Below are 19,928 nucleotides of genomic sequence, written 5' to 3'. Positions count from 1 at the left end.
CTTTTTCTTTGTGAATAGTCTTATTTTAATCTACATAATGTCAATGAGTTAGTACCTTAAAGAACAAGCAGTAAAAGAAATGACATTTCAGGTTTATTAGCTAAAGTTACTGAGATTCCTTTACAGCGCAGAGACCCATCTTTAATATGCTGTGTGTGCTCATAATGGACTTGAAATTTGTTTTTGTCACAATGTAAAGGTATAATAAATAGATAATATACTCTATTTTACAAGACTTGACTATTTTAATTCCATACTTCCATTGACTGCTTTGGAATGCATTCCTTACAATTTTCCTAAATAATCATTGTCTCACAGTGTAGACCTGGGTGACATAACAGGGGTCAGGGCTGTGTTGACTGGAGGTTTGTGTAGACTGGCCATTGTCTATGTGAGACTGTGGGATCACTAGGGGTTCCCCCCCATCACCTGTAACATTGTCAAGTGGTATAATTACCTACAAAAGCTAAAGTTTCCTCCATTAAGGGGTCACTATTTGTTACATTCTGGCGGAACAAGAGACAAGATAAACCTCTCACTGTCACTGACCGAGCAGTCCGGGACACTCTATGCTAGATTGGACTGTTGTCTTTGGAAGATGGGGTCACAGGTGATGAAATTTTTAGCTGTCAATCATTGACTCAGAAGGGATAATCAATCAGTTTTTTATCAGTTTCTTATCAGTGCTCCTATTTTTCACACCAGAAGGCAACTCTGAGGTTTTTTTTCATTGCATAACAGCAGATACAGGCTCTCTACCAGTGTCTTAAGGTTTTTATAGCAATTGCAATGGTTTTTATTCTTATTATTTTCAATATTTTTATGATTTTTTATAATAGGCGTGAAATTTCATTCCAGGTCCAGTCTTCACAAAACATGATGTAGAATTTTTTCTAAATGATCAATTTGTCCCAAATTTGTATCCAAGCTAGTAGCCACCAGGTTTTCACATCATTCCCAGGCCCTTGACATGCATATAGTTGAAAACTCTGACCTCTGAAGATCAAAAAAAATGTTCGCCAGCTGTTTTTTTTGTTTTTTTTTCATATGTTTGTCTGCTGAGTGGACACATTAAGAAATATAAGAAATTTGACTATTCACACTCAAAGGCAAGGGGGTTAGCTTCAATTTAAGACCTGAACCAGGCTCCTGCTATGTTCTGCTGCAGAGATATAACAAATGTTTAAGGGGGAGGAAATTCCAGGCAGACATTGGCTAAATATGTCACTGGTAGTAAAAGGTTAAGTATTCTTGCCATTTTTAGCATATTGTAAGTAGATTTTTTGCAAACATTTTATTTTTTATATCACATGAAACACAATCAACCCATTGTAACTTCACATTGATAATTCCTGAGCTTTATAACTGTGTATTATTTCTTTTTACCTTTTTTTGTATATTTTTTTTTATTATTTTTGCATTTTACAGAGCTTTTTAATATATTGTGAGCATTTTATTGTCATTTTAAAATAGGAGTATCAATGCTCCTGACTTTTAAACCTGTATTTATTCTGACATTATTCTCTCCACCTGCAGATGAGGGAGGTATTTGAATTTAAATTTGTTGATTTGGGGGGAAAATATACATTCATTTCCTTGTATGTATCACCAGTGGGAAACTTGGCATTTTTGGATGAATTGCAATCTTTACTGCAAGGCCTTCAGACTGATATAGAAATGACTGGAGATTTAAATGACACATTTGATAAATCAGACAGGAAAAGCATAACATCTAAAATGGCAGAAACCTCTAAAGTACTGAAAAATTTCCGGCACATTCATGATAAATAAAATGTATTTAATTTAAAGCATAAAATTTGCTTTAAAAAGAAAACCACAATTTGTACGATATCATATATCAATATCGACGTTCAGATGAAGAATTTGAGGATTTGAATATCAATGGAGAGTACATTGATTTTGGGACAATGTTTGCATCTGAATAATCCTTCCTCCTGGAAAGAAGGAAAAAAAAAGTTTTGAGTCTCAGTCTTCAGGATCCCCCCCAAAAAACGTGCAAATTTGTTTCCGATGTATTTTGGATAAAGATATAACTCTCATAGAAGATACATTTTATCAGTTGAATGCAGTCGATACTTTCGACTTTTTATATGATGATAGGACCTACATTTAGGGCTCAGTACTGATAACACTGCTGCTATTGATGGAGTAGAAATAAGTGATGTACTGGCAGTTTTTTTTTCTGAGGCAAGAGGTCCTAGAACACCTCCTATAAAAATGTTAAGATTCAGAGCAAGAAATATTTTTCCACCTCACCTAATGCTATTGCATTAATGAGGCTGAAGTTGGCTTCTTATTCGCCAGCTGCTGCTTTGCGTTTCTCGTTCCATCTTAAATGCTGCTGCTGTGATGTTATGTCGTCTTTCGCCTGTAGATGGCTCTCTACAGTCATTCTTAAAAATACTTATCCGGATGTATTACTGTACATTTCCTCAGTAAAGGGGAATATGTAAGTAGAGACTGTCCAAATTGCATTTTTGTATGAAACACATTTCAGAAACACAACTCACAATAAAACAAACTGGCATGTTATACCACGAGTAAATAAGACAAAGGCAAAACGTAAATTCACTGGCACTTTCTGCATATTTTCCACGACCTTGCCTTCTGATCATAAAAAGTCTCAAACTCTTGCATTTTACAAGAAATTTTAATATAGCAGTTTTAAATGGGACATTTAGAACATGGCATATGAGACTATATGGTTAACTGAGGATGAGCAGAGGGTGATCGAACCTACCTTCTGGTTATAAAAATGTCTAAAAATGCTGACACAGATGTGTGAGAGACAATGGAAAAGACTATCAAAATCCTGAACTTCAGGACATTGTACTGTACCGTTTTTTAAATACGACCCTCTGAACATGGCATGAGAGAATACATTGTCAATTGGTAAATGCAATGTTTGCTATATTGCTAGGGCCCTCCCTCCTGATTTTAAAATCGTCTCATATTTCTGACATCAAGGTGTGAGACACAATATAACAGACTGTCAAAATCCTGAACTTCAGGACATTTTATGATACCATTTTAAAAATATGACCCTCTGAGCATGGCATGTGAGAAAATGGCATGTGAGAATGCATTGGGAAAAGGTGAATGCAATTTCTGCTGAATTGCTATGGCCCTCCCTCCTGATTGCAAACTCGTCTCACAATTCTGACACTGAGGTGTGAGACACAATGTAACAGACACTATTAAATTGTGAAGTACAAGAGATTATACTGTTACGTTTTTTTTTCATATTGACCCTCTGGCATGTGAGGACTTGTAGTCAACAAAATAGCACACATTCTGCCAATTTGCTTTGTCCCTCCTTCCTCGTTACCAAAACATCTTAGTATACCGACACTAAGGTAAATGTCTCTAAATCCAGAAGTTAAGTTGTCAAAGTATATCGGAGTCAACCGATACTGATCAGGTTCTGCTGATGCTGAGCCTGCAGCCTTCACCATAAGGTCCAATTCCCCAAGCCTACTGACCTTATATGTCCATCCCTTCTCGTCAAAATTCGTATTTTCACAGGGTACCCTTCAGAAATTGCAGTATAGAATGAAAAAAACTCCAATAGATATCGGCCACTGTTGGCGATTTTCCTTTAAGATAGATAGATAATACTTTATTAATCCCGTAGGGAAATTGACAAATGATTCTCCAGAAATTTTACGGAGTGTATCACTTTCACTGAGACCGAGAAGTGTTAAGCTGTACATGAGTCTTTGTAGCTCGGTTGTTAACCAAAAGGGTGGTGGTTTGAGACCTCCCAGGGACGCTATGAGCCTTTTAATGAACACACCCTCTTCACTTCATTTCTCCATGGCCGGTCTTGTACCGCAATCAAATACAGAGCCCGTAGGGGGCAGTAAGCCCGCATATATAGCTCACTGTGTATATAATGAAGAAGCAGAGGTTAGTTTCTCATCTGCATGTTGCAGAGCCTTACGCAACTCGTACCAAAAGTTGGGGTTTGATCCCTGAACGGGCTATTAGTTGAAAGACCATTGTAAATGACGTTGTAGCGGCAATGCTTGTTAATAAGACAGAATTAAGTGTTGCTGGGCTTTCCCAAATGAGGCCCCATCTCTCTGTTCATCTCTGTGGTGCAGCCACAGAGAAGCTATTCATGCAGGCTGATTTAAAGATGTTTTCTTTTGATAAGGGACAGCTCCCAAAGGGGGATGCACTTAGCTAAGCCTGGCTATCATGATCAATGGTCATCCATTGGCGCCTATCTGTCTAGGGAGTGCCAAATGGACATCTGGACTGCATTCCTAAGTGTCAGGAGTAAGTGGCTCATATCTCACCTTGATCAACCAATCAGGGACTGGTAGGGCCGAGTAACCCACGTGGGACTCTGATGCCCATGGAACTTTCAGCCAATCGACGAGCTGAAGTTCCTCCAGGTAAAAACAGGCAACACAGAGAGCCTGAGAGATTCAGTAAGATTCAGGAGAATTCTGTGGACAATTCTAAAGGGAATTCAAAGAAGGCTCCCAAGGGCAGGACATTCTCGCAGCGCGCCTCCTGACCATCCTGAGACTCAGCCCGGACAACCACGGAACGGCCAGTGTGTCCGAGTGCCAGAACTTTCCTTTGTTCTAAGAGTCTAGAGCGGAGGTTGCCAGAGAATAACCAGAGGATCCACCCGAGGTTAGCACCAGCAGCAGGCCTCGTGAACAGGTCGGAACTGTGGACAGCTGAATCACTATTCAGAACTAGCGCTTCATCAGGAACGAACCGGTCCTCTTCCTGACTTGCTGGGATCCACAGTCATCTTTTCTCCTGTGCACAAACTTTGCTAGTTAAAGCCAACACTAACTAGCCGGTCAGTGAGCATCAGCAGCACACCGTCGCAAGCCGCACAGCACAGCCTGGCACGGAGCCAGAGAGCGCGGATTGGACAGCAACAAGCCTGCAGCTGATTGTTTGTGCCTGCAGGAGATATGAATCCCCAGAGATTGGATGAGTATTCGACTTCACTGCATTACAGCTCGAGAATTCAATTGTTATCCCAACCAGTTGATATCAATTTAATTCCTAAGAGTTATGTACTTGTTTTGAGTATCTAATGTAGAAGTTATAACCAAGTTCATTTATGAAACGGTCTTAATGAATGATATACTGAACGTATGTCCTCTTGATATGTGTAACACTTCGTAACTGACTGAATATATATCTTTTGTATTCTGATAACCCTCTCGATAAGATCTGTTAGTTTTATATGCATATTTTATGTATTAATAAATGCATCCTCATGTATTAGTACCTGTGTGTGTGCGTTGTTTGAGTTATGTCGCATGGTTGGATTCTAAAGCCATCAAAAGAATCAACTTTGTGATTTACTGCTACAATTAATAATTGTCTCAGTAAATGCCCAAACCCTACAGAACTGGTGCCTTCAGAGAGCCACTACATTTACATTTTGGCTATGGCAACGTTACATTTTTTGGCGTCCCTGGGCCGGCTATGATTACAACGTGTAACAGATTTATCCAGCTGGCTTTTATGTTTCATACTAAATTGCTATCTTGAAACCAAAATAATTAGAAATATGGAACACAACTGTTGTTCCCCATGAAGGAAAGCTGTTTTACACTGACGTCACTCCTTTTTATTTAATCCAGATTTTAAAAACAACTCCGCCCTATCAAAGGAAAATGTTACACAAAAGTTGGAAAGCACACTCTGAATCCATCTGTATATTTGATTTCCGCAATCCGTTCAAGGCTGCCTATGTTAATCGTTAGTGTATAGATGAAACATTTAATATATTGTTCAGTTTAAATCAAAATGCTTTACTACTACAAGAGAGAAGTATAGTATGGAGGTTGCGACAAATGTGTGATTTCTTGGAAGAAAACTACTTTTCTTTGCGTTCGAAATTAATCGAAACAATTGACACACAAACCTTTGTCTTTTTTAAAGAGATTATATCTTTAAGCAGACAAATGTATAAAATGTGTTTTTTTTACCTAGAGATTTTGGACAGGGGCGATGTATTACTAGTAGAGGCTGCTGACTAATTAACACTGTACTGTCTGGAGATCAGCTCCATTTGCAATAAAAAAACGTGCGTAATAAAGCTGGAGAGCAGCTGAACTTGTGCTCAGTAGTCAGTATGGTGCTGAGGGTTCAATACTGGCGTTGTTGTATTAGCACAAGCTGCACAGGCTCTGAATCAGACCATTTCAATTAGTCTGATCAGTGCAGGACAAGTTAATGTAGAATTATTGCTTTGTCTGTCAATTGTTTGTATATAAATGAATGTCTCTGATAACTTAATGCTAGTTTTTAATTTAGTTTTAGTTTTACGATGTAGGTCATGCGTTGATATATGACATGTCTCATTCCTGATTCAGCTCATGCTCCATAGGAGAGAAGAGATTCCTCCTGTTTCTCGTACAACCATATCAGAACAAAAGCCCATGTCACCCAGCTCTGATTCAAGATCGAGTTGCATCTTCAACATTTTGTTTTTGTTTCTGATCTTTATTTTCTTCAGTTATGATCAATATTGAACTTTTTCTAAATAAAACAAAAATAATCAAACATGCAGGCAGATTTTTTTAAAAGTATTAGGAGTTGACAGGGCGCTCCTTCGGAATAGTCGTCAGAAAATGTGAGAAAAGGAAAGTTATGTAAACTCTCACACACAGCATTAAAGATTGGAATCTGATCATAAAAAAAATAGCTGTCTCCCCGTCGGTAATCAAACCCCAGTTTCCCGCGTGACACGCAGGGACACAAAAAACTTTACTAACTAGGAGCGCTTGCTAGCTATTAGGAGGCATTTACTCTTAAGTATGTAACTGTTTTGGGTTTCGACTTTAATTTTCCCAATACCAGTTTTTTACAAAAGTAAAGGCACACGGCACATGTGTGGCACATCACGTCCGAGTTTAGTGACAACTACCTCAGAGATTGTAAGCTGGGTAGTTTCAGATCACTTTTTTTTAAAGGTTCAAGCAAACCCGAATACCTTTGCAAGAGACATTTCAGAATCCCAGTCAAATCCAGTACGATTGCTGGATCCTTCAAATTCGACTGAACTATAGCACAGATCTGCAGTCCGCCATTAGAATACTGTAGCTGTGTTGTATAAGCTATACCACCCAAAATAGTTCTAAAACAGGAGATGCATCCTTGTTTAGGAATGTGGTATAAAGTGAAATGGTCTGGGAAGAGTCCTACGTTTGAACAGTTCAAAATAGACATAAAGGGGTATTTACGGACTCTTTCGAAATTTAAGAACAAGCTGTGCGGACCTTATCTTTATTTACATTGTGTAATCATTTTTCATAAAGTGTAATTGTATTATAGCATGTGCCCCTGACGATTTTCTTGATATGTTATATGTGCTCTTGTTTGTATTGTATGTAGTTTTGTTGTTCAAATAAAACGCAAAAGACATAACTTTCCGGATGCGGCTGCTGTAAAAATAAAATGACATCAAGGGTGCTGTACGCAGAGGTCTGAAACCTGCTCCACAGAAGATCTTTATCCAGAGGTGTTAAAGAAGTTGAGATCTCGCCATGAGAGGGGAAGCATCTCAGAAAAAGCAGGTGCAGTCGGTTCCACGGTCATAACGCCACTAAGTCGGGCGACAAGAGCAAAACCCACCCGGCTTCCTCCGAGTAAGTAATGAGACAAAGAGAGAGTACACAGCGGGTAGCGTGACCGAGCGGTCTAAGGCGCTGGATTAAGGCTCCGGTCTCTTTGGGGGCGTGGGTTCGAATCCCACCGGTGCCAGGTGCTTCTGTCGAGACCCCCTTTCAGCTGACTTCAGACGAAAGGGAGGGAACTGCTTTTTGGCAGTCTCTCGAGAAACTAAGCAAAGTGTTTAAAGATACTTTCTCAGCTTGACATCAAGGCACAAAACAAAAACCTTCTTGCGTCCTCTCAACCCAAAAGTGCTTTGCCACTTTTTGCGTTATGCAGGGAACGACGTCTGCCCAGATCACTTTTGTGTCAATGCAAATCGTAGTGTGCCCTCCGTTTTAATGTTGGCTGTGCTGGCGTGCTGCTTCTGTCTGTGAAACTTGAATGTTCTGCTTCTTCACACCGAATCGTTGGCGGGGGTTGAGCTTGTTAAATCTTTGCGCATAGCGCTCCTTTGGAAGTACTTTGTCCAAGTTCAAAAGCGATCGTGGGATTTACTTCATGCGTTCAAAAAGCATGCCTCGCACGACAGATTTAAATGGGGAATGGAGCCTGCTTCTTGCTGTTTTTCCTGTGGTTGCAGTTACAAAGTTGATCGTGCTTTCACATTCTGTTAACAGTATTCACTGGCTGAGCTTTATCAGTTGGTTTGTAAGGGAATCTCTGCTTCGGTTCCAGAAAAGTCATCTGTAGTGTGTTTTTTTCCGTGCCCATGGCAGTCTTTTAAAGCTGGTAGTAATGGCGGCGAAGTTAATTTTTTATCCTCTTTAAAAGAATAAGGACAGGCTGGGGCGAGCTCCATTTACCACTCTTTCAGCTAACCGCCGAACTCGCGAACTGATTACACTGCAGAGCCACAGGCGCCTCGCTTTTCTCCATTCTCTGGGTTAGGGTGAAAAAAAAAACACTGCTGGTATTAGCTGGCCTGCTGGGAGTACCTCTTCTTCACTGATAAGCAAGATTTGTGTTTCATCTTTCGCAAGCTGTATAGATTTCTTTCAAAACAAGTTGTTCCAGAAAGGAAACGAACACTTGCATTCACCTGAATTAAAAGGCATGGGATTTGCCCGTAAGGATAAATTCTGTACAGTAAGACAGGAAGAAAGGCACCGCTGGGAATCGGACCCAGGATCTCCTGTTTACTAGGCAGGCGCTTTAGCCAACTAAGCCACGGCGCCAGCAAAGTGCTGTCCTTTGACAGCCACTTGGACACGTCTCAACTGCTCTGAGACATCTGCGTTCGGTGTGCACCGAGCCTGCTCGCCTTGCAAATTGCCTCATTTACATGCGATAGCTCCACCACTAAGAGAAAGGATGAGAAATGGCTTTTATCTGGCACTTTTCATGTCAGAGGATCTCAATCTGCTTTCCGTGTACAAGAGGATGTCCAACTCATGTAGCTAAAGACATAGACGACAGTGCTCCACTGAAATCTTGATCTCACAACCCTCGGCATGACTCCGCTGTGTTCTGCTTTAGACAAAGGGGGGAAAAGACTTCTTTCATCACACGTTTTGCACTGTTTACGGTGTTTGCAGTGCTCTTTCTTAAATGAAAACCAGGAATCGGCACCATATGAGGTGAGACTAGATAATATTGGAACAAGTAGCCTCGCCATTCCATGCGTGACGTGAGCAAAGTGCAATTCCTGTCTTTATAGTGTGCTTGTTAGAGGCTTAGCTGGCACCCAGAGCGCTTTAAATCCGGGAGTCAGCAGCCCAAGACAAGAGAGCTTCCTTCGTCTATGTTTTTTGCGTGAAGGGGGGAAACCATGCGTGTGCTGCAAACGATCTTAGTATCGAAGTGCTGTCCCACATAACCGATCCGAACAATCTGCTTTACAGAGGAGCACTGCCGGAGCTTTTCGTTGGCAAACTGAAGACCAGGTCGACCTCTTCTGTGACTCTTGAACACTGAATCTCAAGGTTGTGAATTCAAGCTCCACGCTGGCGGGAAATTCCATAGGTAATGATCACATTTTCTTGCATGCTAATCAAAAGAAATATTAAGAAACTTTTCCCGATACCAGTTTTTTACAAAAGTAAAGGCACACGGCACATGTGTGCCACATCACGTCCGAGTTTAGTGACAACTACCTCAGAGATTGTAAGCTGGGTAGTTTCAGATCAGATCACTTTTTTTATCAAAGGTTTAAGCAAACCCGTGTAGCGGCAATGCTTGTTAATAAGACAGAATTAAGTGTTGCGGTGCTTTCCCAAATGAGGCCTCATCTCTCTGTTCATCTCTGTGGTGCAGCCACAGAGAAACTATTCATGCAGGCTGATTTAAAGATATTTTCTTTTGATAAAGGACAGCTCCCAAAGGGTGATGCACTTAGCTAAGCCTGGCTATCATGATCAATGGTCAACCATTGGCGCCTATCTGTCTAGGGAGTGCCAGATGGACATCTGGACTGCATTCCTAAGTGTCAGGAGTAAGTGACTCATATCTCACCTTGATCAACCAATCAGGGACTGGTAGGGCCGAGTAACCCACGTGGGACTCTGATGCCCATGGAACTTTCAGCCAATGAACGAGCTGAAGTTCCTCCAGGTAACAACAGGCAACACAGAGGGCCTGAGAGAATTCTGTGAACTTTTTCGGACAATTCAAAGGAGAATTCCAGGGCAGGACGACCCAGGAGCAGAAGGCTCCCAAGGGAAGGACATTCTCGCAGCGCGCCTCCTGACCATCCTGAGACTCAGCCCGGACAACCACGGAACGGCCAGTGGGTTCGAGTGCCAGAACTTTCCTTTGTTCTAAGAGTCTAGAGCGGAGGTTGCCAGAGAGTAACCAGAGGATCAACCCGAGGTTAGCATCAGCAGTAAGCCTCGTGAACAGGTCGGAACTGTGGACAGCTGAATCACTATTCAGAACTAGCGCTTCATCAGGAACGAACCGGTCCTCTTCCTGACTTGCTGGGACCCACAGTCATCTTTTCTCCTGTGCACAAACTTTGGTAGTTAAAGCCAACACTAACTAGCCGGTCAGTGAGCGTCAGCAGCGCACTATCGCAAGCCGCACAGCACAGCCTGGCACGGAGCCAGAGAGCCCGCAGGAGATCTGAATCCCCACAGATTGGATGAGAATTCAACTTCAATGCATTACAGCTCGAGAATTCAATTGTTATCCCAACCAATTGATATCAATTTAATTCCTAAGAGTTATGTACTTGTTTTGAGTATCCAATGTAGAAGTTATAACCAAGTTCATTTACGAAACGGTCTAATTGAATGATATACTGAACGTATTTCCTCTTGATATATGTAACTCTTCGTAACTGATTGAATATATACCTTTTGTATTCTGTTAACCCTCTCGATAAGATCTGTTAGGTTTACATGCATATTCTATGTATTAATAAATGTATCCTCGTGTATTAGTACCTGTGTGTGTTGTTTGAGTTATATCGCATGGTTGGATTCTAAAGCCATTAAAAGAATCATTTTGTGATTTACTGCTACAATTAATAATTGTCCCAGTAAATGCCAAAACCCTACAGAACTGGTGCCTTCAGAGAGCACACTAAATTTAATTTGGCGTCCCTGGGTGGGCGTGGCAAGACTGAAATGAGTCAACCAAGCGGAATAATTCATATAAAACGCTGTGGGTTTCATACACGACAATACAGTGTGCTGAAAGCCGAAAGACAAAAAGTTCCCCTTGCTCTTTAAGCAGTGCTTGAGTGTTTTGTGATCTTTTGCGATCTACCGGGTTGATTGCATACTTGATCTTGTGGTTTTCTGTGGTAAAACTCTGATTTCGTACTAGTTTAACGATGGTTGCTAAAACACACATTTCAAGGGTTTATTCATTGCGAATCTCCACCCGTCAGTCAGAAAGATGATCGTAATGCATACAGATGCACAGACCATGAAAATGACTGATATTAGGAGATTCGCGCCGAAAGCCTGGGAGTATGATGTCCAAAGTCGCTCTGAGCAAAAAGCTGTTAAAGCGACTGTATTAGCCGTCAGAGCCAGCAGGGTTAACTCCCTCCTGCTCGAAGGAGCACAGGCTCCTGAGCTGGCTAAGCCCCGTTCCAAAGCAGGCACACAGGACCGCACCCAGCGTCCTAAGTGCCATGAGAACACCGGGGGAGGGAAAGGGCTAGATAAAGCTGAGCAGAAGGATTCAGTAGCCGCCCGCCTGGCCAGGCTTGAACAAGTTTTATTAGGACAGAGACAACCGCTCCCCAAGGCTGCCGGAAGCGTGAATGAGCTGATACTCTCCACTGGAGGAGGCGGAGACCCGCCCCCTCTCCCTCCCTCAGTCTATCTGATTGAGCGGAAGGGTTCCTGCCTGGATGAGGTCAGCCACTCCCAAGCGAGTGCTGACTCCACCCCTGAAGTCACAGAGCAGGCAGTAAAACAGAGAGGAAAAGCAAGAAGCTTTTACCTCAAGACTGCCATGGGAGATGTCTTACACAGTGAGACACTGATTGACACTGAGGTTGAAAGGTGTTTGATGTCACACGGCAACCTCAAACGGATAGAAAAAGAAAAGGGCATGCGACTCAGAGTGGAACCTTTGGTGGATCACCAGAAAGGCAAAGTGTGGAAACAGGTCAAGGCTCCTAAGCCTTCTGTACAGAAGGAAAGGGGGGCCAAGAGGGAGACTGTACTCACACAGTGCCCACCGAACACAGAAGCCCATGTGAAGATTCCTTCTGTTCACTCTGGACAAGAAATAAAAATATTTTATAATAGACCTCTAAAGTTATCCGTATAATAGACCTCTAACCATATACGTATAATAGACCTCTAACCATATACGTATAATAGACCTCTAAAGTTATCCGTATAATAGACCTCTAACCATATACGTATAATAGTCCTCTAAAGTTATCCGGAACTCCAACCATATATGTATAATAGTCCTCTAAATTTATCCGTATAATAGAACTCCAACCATTTATGTATAATGAACATCTAATCATAGACGTATAACTGACGTATAACAATAGACGTATATTAGAATTTCATTCTAGACGAATTGCGGACCACATTTAGACGTCTAAGGTATGCATTTAATAGACGTATACTATACGTCTTTTGTTCACTGGGAATGGCAAGATCGTATGTGGAGTCCAGCATTTCTCATTTCTTATGCAGAGCCATCGACTCGGAAAGCACTGCCCAGCGCAATAAGGAATTGTGGCTTCAGATCGCTGTAACTTAGAGCTGCCTTGGTCTGTTCATGCTGCCTACAAGCTTTGAATTGCTGCCATTTTCTGCAAGCGTTCCATTCTGAGGTTTCATGAAATTCCTTACATTTGAGACAACACTAAAATATTTCATTTGGGTTACCTAATACATAGTGCAAACTGTATCTGCATGGGAATCCTTTGGCTCATGAAGCCGTTTGTTATTCTGTTGTGAGGTGTGAGGGGCAGAATGCAAATCGAGTTGGTGAATAGAAAATGAAACAGGAGTCACTTCTTGAGCTACGAGTTCCAAAAAGTATGAAAACCCATGGATTTTAACAGTGCAGAATACTCACAAATTGCACTGAGTTGCTTGCTTACTTCTGCTGCTTTTACAGTCATTCACTGTCAGCTAGCACTGGAACAATTCAAGAGAGGTAAAAATGGAAGCTGTCAGGAGTGGGATTTGAGCCCACCCCTCCATTTGGAGACCAGAACACCCAAGCCAGCTTGAAAGACACACATCCTTGAATTTGGCACCTTAGACCACTCAGCCATCCTGACAAGCAAGAGCAAAAGCTGTGCTGAATGCACCAGTAGTTGACTAAACTGAATTTCTTCCCTGAAATGATTTGCTTGTGACGAGCCAAGTTGCCTTGAACGGATCTTGGAAATCAAATATACGGATGGATTCAGAGTGTGCTTTCCAAAGTTTGTGTAACATTTTCCTTTGCTAGGGCGCAGTTGTCTTCCCAATCTTGATTACCTAAAACCGGGTCCCATCAGTGTAAAACAGCTTTTCTTCCTGGGGAACAAAGGTTGTTTTCAATATTTCTAATTTTGGTTTCAAGATCGCAATTTAGTGTGATTTTAAGAAATTAATTAATGTCATACGTGATCTAATTTTCTGGAGCAAATGCGTTTTTCTATTGTAATCTCTTGTGAATGTGTGCATAGGTTTCATGGTTTCAATATAAGACTATAAAATGTCTTCTTTGTATTATTCTGTATTAATTTGTGAAAAGACAATAAAGTTCTTAACAAATCCCATATATTTGATTTCTGCATTCTGTTAAGGCTTTAACAGATAACTTTGCACTACAATTTTGAGACAGAGTAACAAGTAGAGACGTTTTGCAAGTTACTTGATGAGCTAGATAAAATAACATGGCGGTGAATAAGGAAGGCACAGTAGGTTTAAAAGACCAACAACTTAGCTCTTGGCCACCATCCCATTGCATTCAAAGTCTCAGCCTACTATACTATGTTGAATCAACGCTAGTAATATTACTGTTGTAATAGAGGAGACCTGGCGACCCTTAAGTTCAAGATTGTGGATTCAAGGGTTTTTTGTTTCCTTTCTGAACCCTCTAAGCTTTTAGTTGGACAGTGCAAGCAGGACGTGATAGTGTACAGTGAAACGGTGCCTTATGACCTTTGCCTGATTCAGCTTTCTTTCCATTTTGAGCCTCGATTCAGATATTGCTCTGAAAGCATCGGGCGAGGAAGATCTGCTCACAAGTAAGTATTAAATACTTCAGCGTTTACTGTTCGAATACCACACTTTGTTAAAACACGGCTGCTTTTTAAGCTAATGTGTAGCGGTTTTTGAGCACGCATTGTATAGTTAATGCTGTTATTAATAAAACCTTAAATTCACGTAATGGAATTTGGACGGCGCAAAGTAGTCTAGCCCCTGTACAACTGTACATGCCCGCTGATTAGAGCTTAAAACTACAGTAGCAGGAGTAGCAATAATGGCAACAACGAGTTCGGCACTTCTCATGTCTTCTGCAGAGCCATCTTATTGGAATGCACTGCCCGAGATAAAAGAGGACTTGTGGCTTCGTTTTTACAGACTGCTGCGTTGCTCTGTTCATGCAGACTACACGCTTTAAATTTATGACATTTACTGCAAGAGTTGATTTTCCAGGTTTTTTTTTAATTCCTCGCATTTGAGCAGGCACTAAAATATTTCATTCAGGTTCGCCAAATACATTGTGGAACCGGTATTTCCAACGGAATGCTGTCTTACATGAAACCTTTTTGTTATTCGGTTCTGAAGTTTGAAAATGAAAATGAAAAGGGGTGACTCCCTTCTTAGGCTTGAAAGAAGTCCAAGCAGCATAAAAACCCACAAATTCTCACAAATTGCATTGTGCTGCACTTTTCTTCTGCTGCTTTTATAATTCGGGCTTCAACATTTGAATGCATACCTTACTTCTGCTAATCACATTCAAGCATTCACTAAGCTTTTTCCTGTCCATTATGTTCTTGCTAAGCATTTTCTCCGTTTGCCTCCTATTGTGATTGCCAGCGAGCACAAGAGGACTGGAACAGTGTAAGACAGGGTAAAAATGTCAGGAGTGGGATTTGAACCCAAGCCTCTATTTGGAGAGCGGAACACAAAGCTTAAAAGACACGAACCTATGAATTCATTATTTTAAACCATACGACTATCCTGAAGAAATGTATGCTGAATGCACCAGTTGCATCCGATTTTCCGTAACTTTAGGACGATTGACACGACTGGACGAAAACAATTTGTGGTGTTTAGCATGACATAGTCTTGCAGGCAGACAATGTTTTGTCCCACTACTTATATAATTTTATCGTTTACTTGTTTAAAGAAAAAAAACACAGTCTTCTCGTTCCTAAGTCAGATTTTAAGTGCTTTCGAACCTTACTTCCAACCTAGACTGACAGCTCACTCGATCTGTTTGTGATCAGACTGTGGAGTGGGTCTATACCAAATGCACGTTCCTTCCCAATGCTGAGGCGATCATTTGGAAGATGGGTGTGAAGAGAGACAGGCTTTGTAGAATAAAAAACAGGGCAGAATATGCAAGAACCCTAATTACTGGCGACAGTTATGTTCTTCTTACTATAGAGACTCCTACATTGCGAGTTTTTTTAAGACTTTGAAACTAAAGGAGAGTGGTGACAAATGAAGCAGACACAGGGGGGGCTTGAACCCACAAACTTGGGTTTATAAAACCAACACCTTACCACTTGGCCACCACGCTTTGAAAGATTTTTAACAAGGAGATACATAGCAGCGGTGTGACTCCAACAGATGCTCATGAAGAGACTGGAGCTTTAATCCAGCTCCTTAGAGAGCTCGGCCGCGTTACTCTCGACAGCGGCTCTTCAGCTCTTGTTGTTTGACCTAGTGGTGTTATGACGCATGGAAGCGACTGCAACTTCGTTTTCTGAGATGCTTTCTCTCACGAGGTGAAACCTCGACTTATTTGGCACCTCTGGATATAGTTCTTCTGTAGAGCAGGCTTTCACACCTCTGCTTATAGCGCCCTTCAAATCATTTTATTTTTATAGAAAGATGCATTCCAAAACAATATCTCCTGTTTTAAAAATGCTTTATGCGGCGTGTTTGATTATACGGACAGTTTTCTTATTGTAGAATGCAGATCTGTGCAGCAATTGTACTGGATTTGACTGGGATTCTGAAATATTTATTGCAAAGGTATGACTTTCATGAACCTATAACAGACCTGAAACTCCCTAGCTTCCAATCTCTGATGTTACTGTCCTGAAACTTGGACGTGATGTTCTGCAGATATGCAGTGTCCCTTTACTCTCGTTGTTTTCAAAACGACCTCCGTTGTCAGGCGCAGTTGAAGTGGAATTGGCCTGACTGCACAGGAAAGTACAGAATGATAAAATGTTTCTACGGCTCAAAATGTCCCTTTAGACCCTCGTCACATCTCTGTTAAGAGCGGGCAGGTAGAGAGCTTTTACAGATGCTCATGATTTTTCACACGGGGTGTTACCTGTTGTAGTGTCTCCCCAGTGGGCAAAAGATGTACTGTAGAATATACAGTACGTTGATTAAACGCATACCTTAGACATATAAATGTGGTCCGTAATGGGTCTAGAATGAAATTCTAATATACGTATATCATTATACGTCAATTAGACATCTCTGATTATACAGTATGTCCATTATACATAAATGGTTGGAGTTCTATTATACGGATACATTTAGAGGACTGTTATACCTATGTAGTTAAAGGTCTATTATACATCAAAGATAGGTCTTACAGGTGTAGAAACTAGTAAATCAAGCCAATGATTTGGTTTAGAAATTTATTCTGAAAATATACAATTATTCACACCTGAAAAATATGTAGTTCAAATTATGCATTTTATACAATATTGTAATAAACATGATAATCATCATAAAAAACACAACTAGTAAACTTCAGCTACAAATTATAGTAACATGGGAATATATATAGTAATGACAAACACAAACTAATTACATTAACATGCTAATATTTAACTCAAAACCACATTTCGATTCAAATATAAGTTTTAAAAATTACAACTTCTATATTTTCACGAAAATATTATTAATGTAGCACAAACACTACTTTCTAATAAAGACAGAATGAAACTGTTCTGTGTCTCATGGTGATCCTCCTCTCGATACTAATGAAATGTTTAATATGATCCCTCGAGAAAAAAAGGTGTCAATATCCGCCTGGAACGATTGATGCCCCATCAAACATTTTGTAATATCCCTGGAAGTTCATACTGCAGAAACCTGATTCGTGGCTTAAATTCAAGATAAACAGTATTCCCACCTTCCCTTCGATAGCTCAGTTGGTAGAGCGGAGGACTGTAGTGGAAATGGTGAGGCATCCTTAGGTCGCTGGTTCGACTCCAGCTCGAAGGAAGGTGCTTTTGTGAACTTTAATCAAAGAGTTAAAATAGCGAATCTTTTTCACTCAGACGTTGATCAAAAGCTCAATAAACCACGAAGCAAAGGCTCTTGTTCCGAATTAAACTCCCGTCTGAATGTCTTGTTTTAGCCAAAATCTGATCAAAATCTGGACTACTCTGTCGGCTTTGTAATTCAAAAGTATATACAAATGTCACGTTTTTTTTTTGTAGATATAAAGGTGTTCTCTGTTTTCAAAGGGAAGGATATGTACTTAATTGCCTTTATGATTTGGTATTGATTTTGTATCGTTATATTATTAAGTTTGTGTTTTTTGTGTTTTTAACGTATTGTGGACTTATTTTTTAAACAAATGCTTACAAAGGCAAACAAGGCACACATCTGTTTATACCAGAGGTGAATTGTACATTTATATTTACAAGCTACTCTGCACTTTTGGGAGTATAACAGGTTCGATATAAAGTGGGAAAAATATAAAAGGGGAAAATACCCCGGACTGCGTGTAAAGCCCTCGTTGTGACTGTTGTTTTATTGTTAAATACGGCGTACTGTGCATGAAATGTTGCAGAAACACAATCTGATATTTTAATAATTATTATTTTAATAATTTGATAAGTATGAGGCCCCGGATCCAAATATTCAGTTCTGTTTTTTTTTAAAGTGATATCTTCCCTTCCTCTCGTGGAAATCACACGATGTGAGCAATTGTTTTTTGTTCTTTTTTTTTCACGTTGCGATCCAAAGAGCCTCAGACGCCCAGTCTGACAGTAACCAAACCAGAATGGATTCTGCTGGGAGCCGGACTGAGCTCATTCTCTGTGCTAAAAACAGAATCAGCTCTTCCCCGAATACCATCTGCAGCTGCTGGATGGTACTCTGCGTCCTGCTGCTCCAGCAATTATTTTGACGAAAGACAGATCACTTGTGCGCTTTTAACCTTCTCGCAGCTACAGGCGAGACTGACGCTGGCGATATGAAGGCACCCGCTGGTACACCTTCTCTAACTTTCACAATCGCGATAAACATTTTTTTTAAAAGACCTTTGAAAAACTAGATATAGATAAAACTAGATAAAAAACATGAGCTTTATCGGTTTTTACATTAATCGATTTTGAATCAAATTTGATCTTTTTACATTGCATTTTACATTAAAAAAGCGTGCATACCTAATCCACCAACAGACAGAGCAATATTTTATGTTGTCTTCCGGAGCTTTCAGCTTGTGATGGATTTGTATGAGCGTCTGTATGATACCACTACAGCATTGGCGCAGGTGCAAAATCCACTTTCACAAGACTTTTTCAGTGTCTTCTCCTCTCTCAAATGGACCGAAGCACAGGAGCCAATATAAGAGAAAACGACAGGTGTTTAAACAGAGAATGTCCCAATGTCTGCGACAACGCATTGTGATCTTGTATAAACGCAAATGGTTTATCAATTAAAAGCCAACATCATTCTTTTAATACCCTACCACACATGCGAGCTGTTGTGTGAAAGAAAATTCATCTGTGCATAGGAAGGCAGAATAAAATCCAGAACTGTATTGGTGATATCGATAAACAGGGCTCATGTTCACAATAAAACTTTATTGTATAAAACGTTAAAATTCGTAAATATTTGTTTTAATCATGCAAAGTGTCTGTTAAACCATTCATGAAGGATTCTTAGACAAAAAAAACACACCATTATATGAGAAAATATATTTACTATATGTGCATTTAACTTACTTTTTAACAATTTTAGTTTCAAGGTCAATGAAAATTGTTGCCCTGCTTTTTTGTCATAAATACACAAGCTTGTTATGTCTTGTGTCAGAAATAAACTGCATGAAACAAAACGTAAGTGCGACAAAGAAAACAAACATTTGCGTTTATAGTGCAATGTTATCTCGAGCCTTTAAAATTACTTTAAACGCAATTTGTTTTTCTCTGTAGCTCTAAGGCTTTGTCATTTAGGTGTGCTGTTTTTTTTTTACATGTTGTAAAAAAGTCGCTAAATCATACGAAACATAAAAACTCCAATTGTAAACAATTGACCATTCATATTCCTGAATTTTAAACCTAAGGAGTATGTATACCTTGTCTTTGTATTTGTGCATATTACAGAGCTCCTTTTCAAAAGCTGTCAGTATAGATTAGTGCTTAGGTTTCCTGTTTTTTTACCCAGGTGGTCCAGATAAGACTCTTGGTATAGGAGCACGTCTGTGTTGCCTTCTGGATTTCAAATGAGCAGCTCAGTGCAGAAAAGAACTCTGTAGATCAGCATGTACATTTGCCTGGACAGTAGATTTTTCAGAAAGTGTAATTGGATTATAGCACGTGCCCCTGACGATGTTGTTGATACGTCATATGTGCTCTTTTTTGTATTATATGTATTTTTGTTGTTCAAATAAAAAAA

The 19,928-nt window shown here is 40.3% G+C and overlaps 1 non-coding gene across 1 annotated transcript; it reads left to right on the top strand.

Moving 5' to 3' along the window:
• The first annotated feature begins 17,437 nt into the window (after positions 1 to 17,437).
• On the top strand, positions 17,438 to 17,525 carry trnay-gua (transfer RNA tyrosine (anticodon GUA)). Its single transcript is given in 2 exon segments — positions 17,438 to 17,474; positions 17,490 to 17,525. It is a non-coding gene; the product is annotated as a tRNA-Tyr (tRNA).
• The last annotated feature ends 2,403 nt before the right edge of the window (positions 17,526 to 19,928 follow it).

This window comes from Atractosteus spatula, chromosome 10, assembly GCF_055471065.1.
Source record: "Atractosteus spatula isolate fAtrSpa1 chromosome 10, fAtrSpa1.hap1, whole genome shotgun sequence".
Classification (NCBI taxonomy): Eukaryota; Metazoa; Chordata; class Actinopteri; order Semionotiformes; family Lepisosteidae; genus Atractosteus; species Atractosteus spatula.
This window is presented reverse-complemented; position numbering and strand designations above follow the sequence as displayed.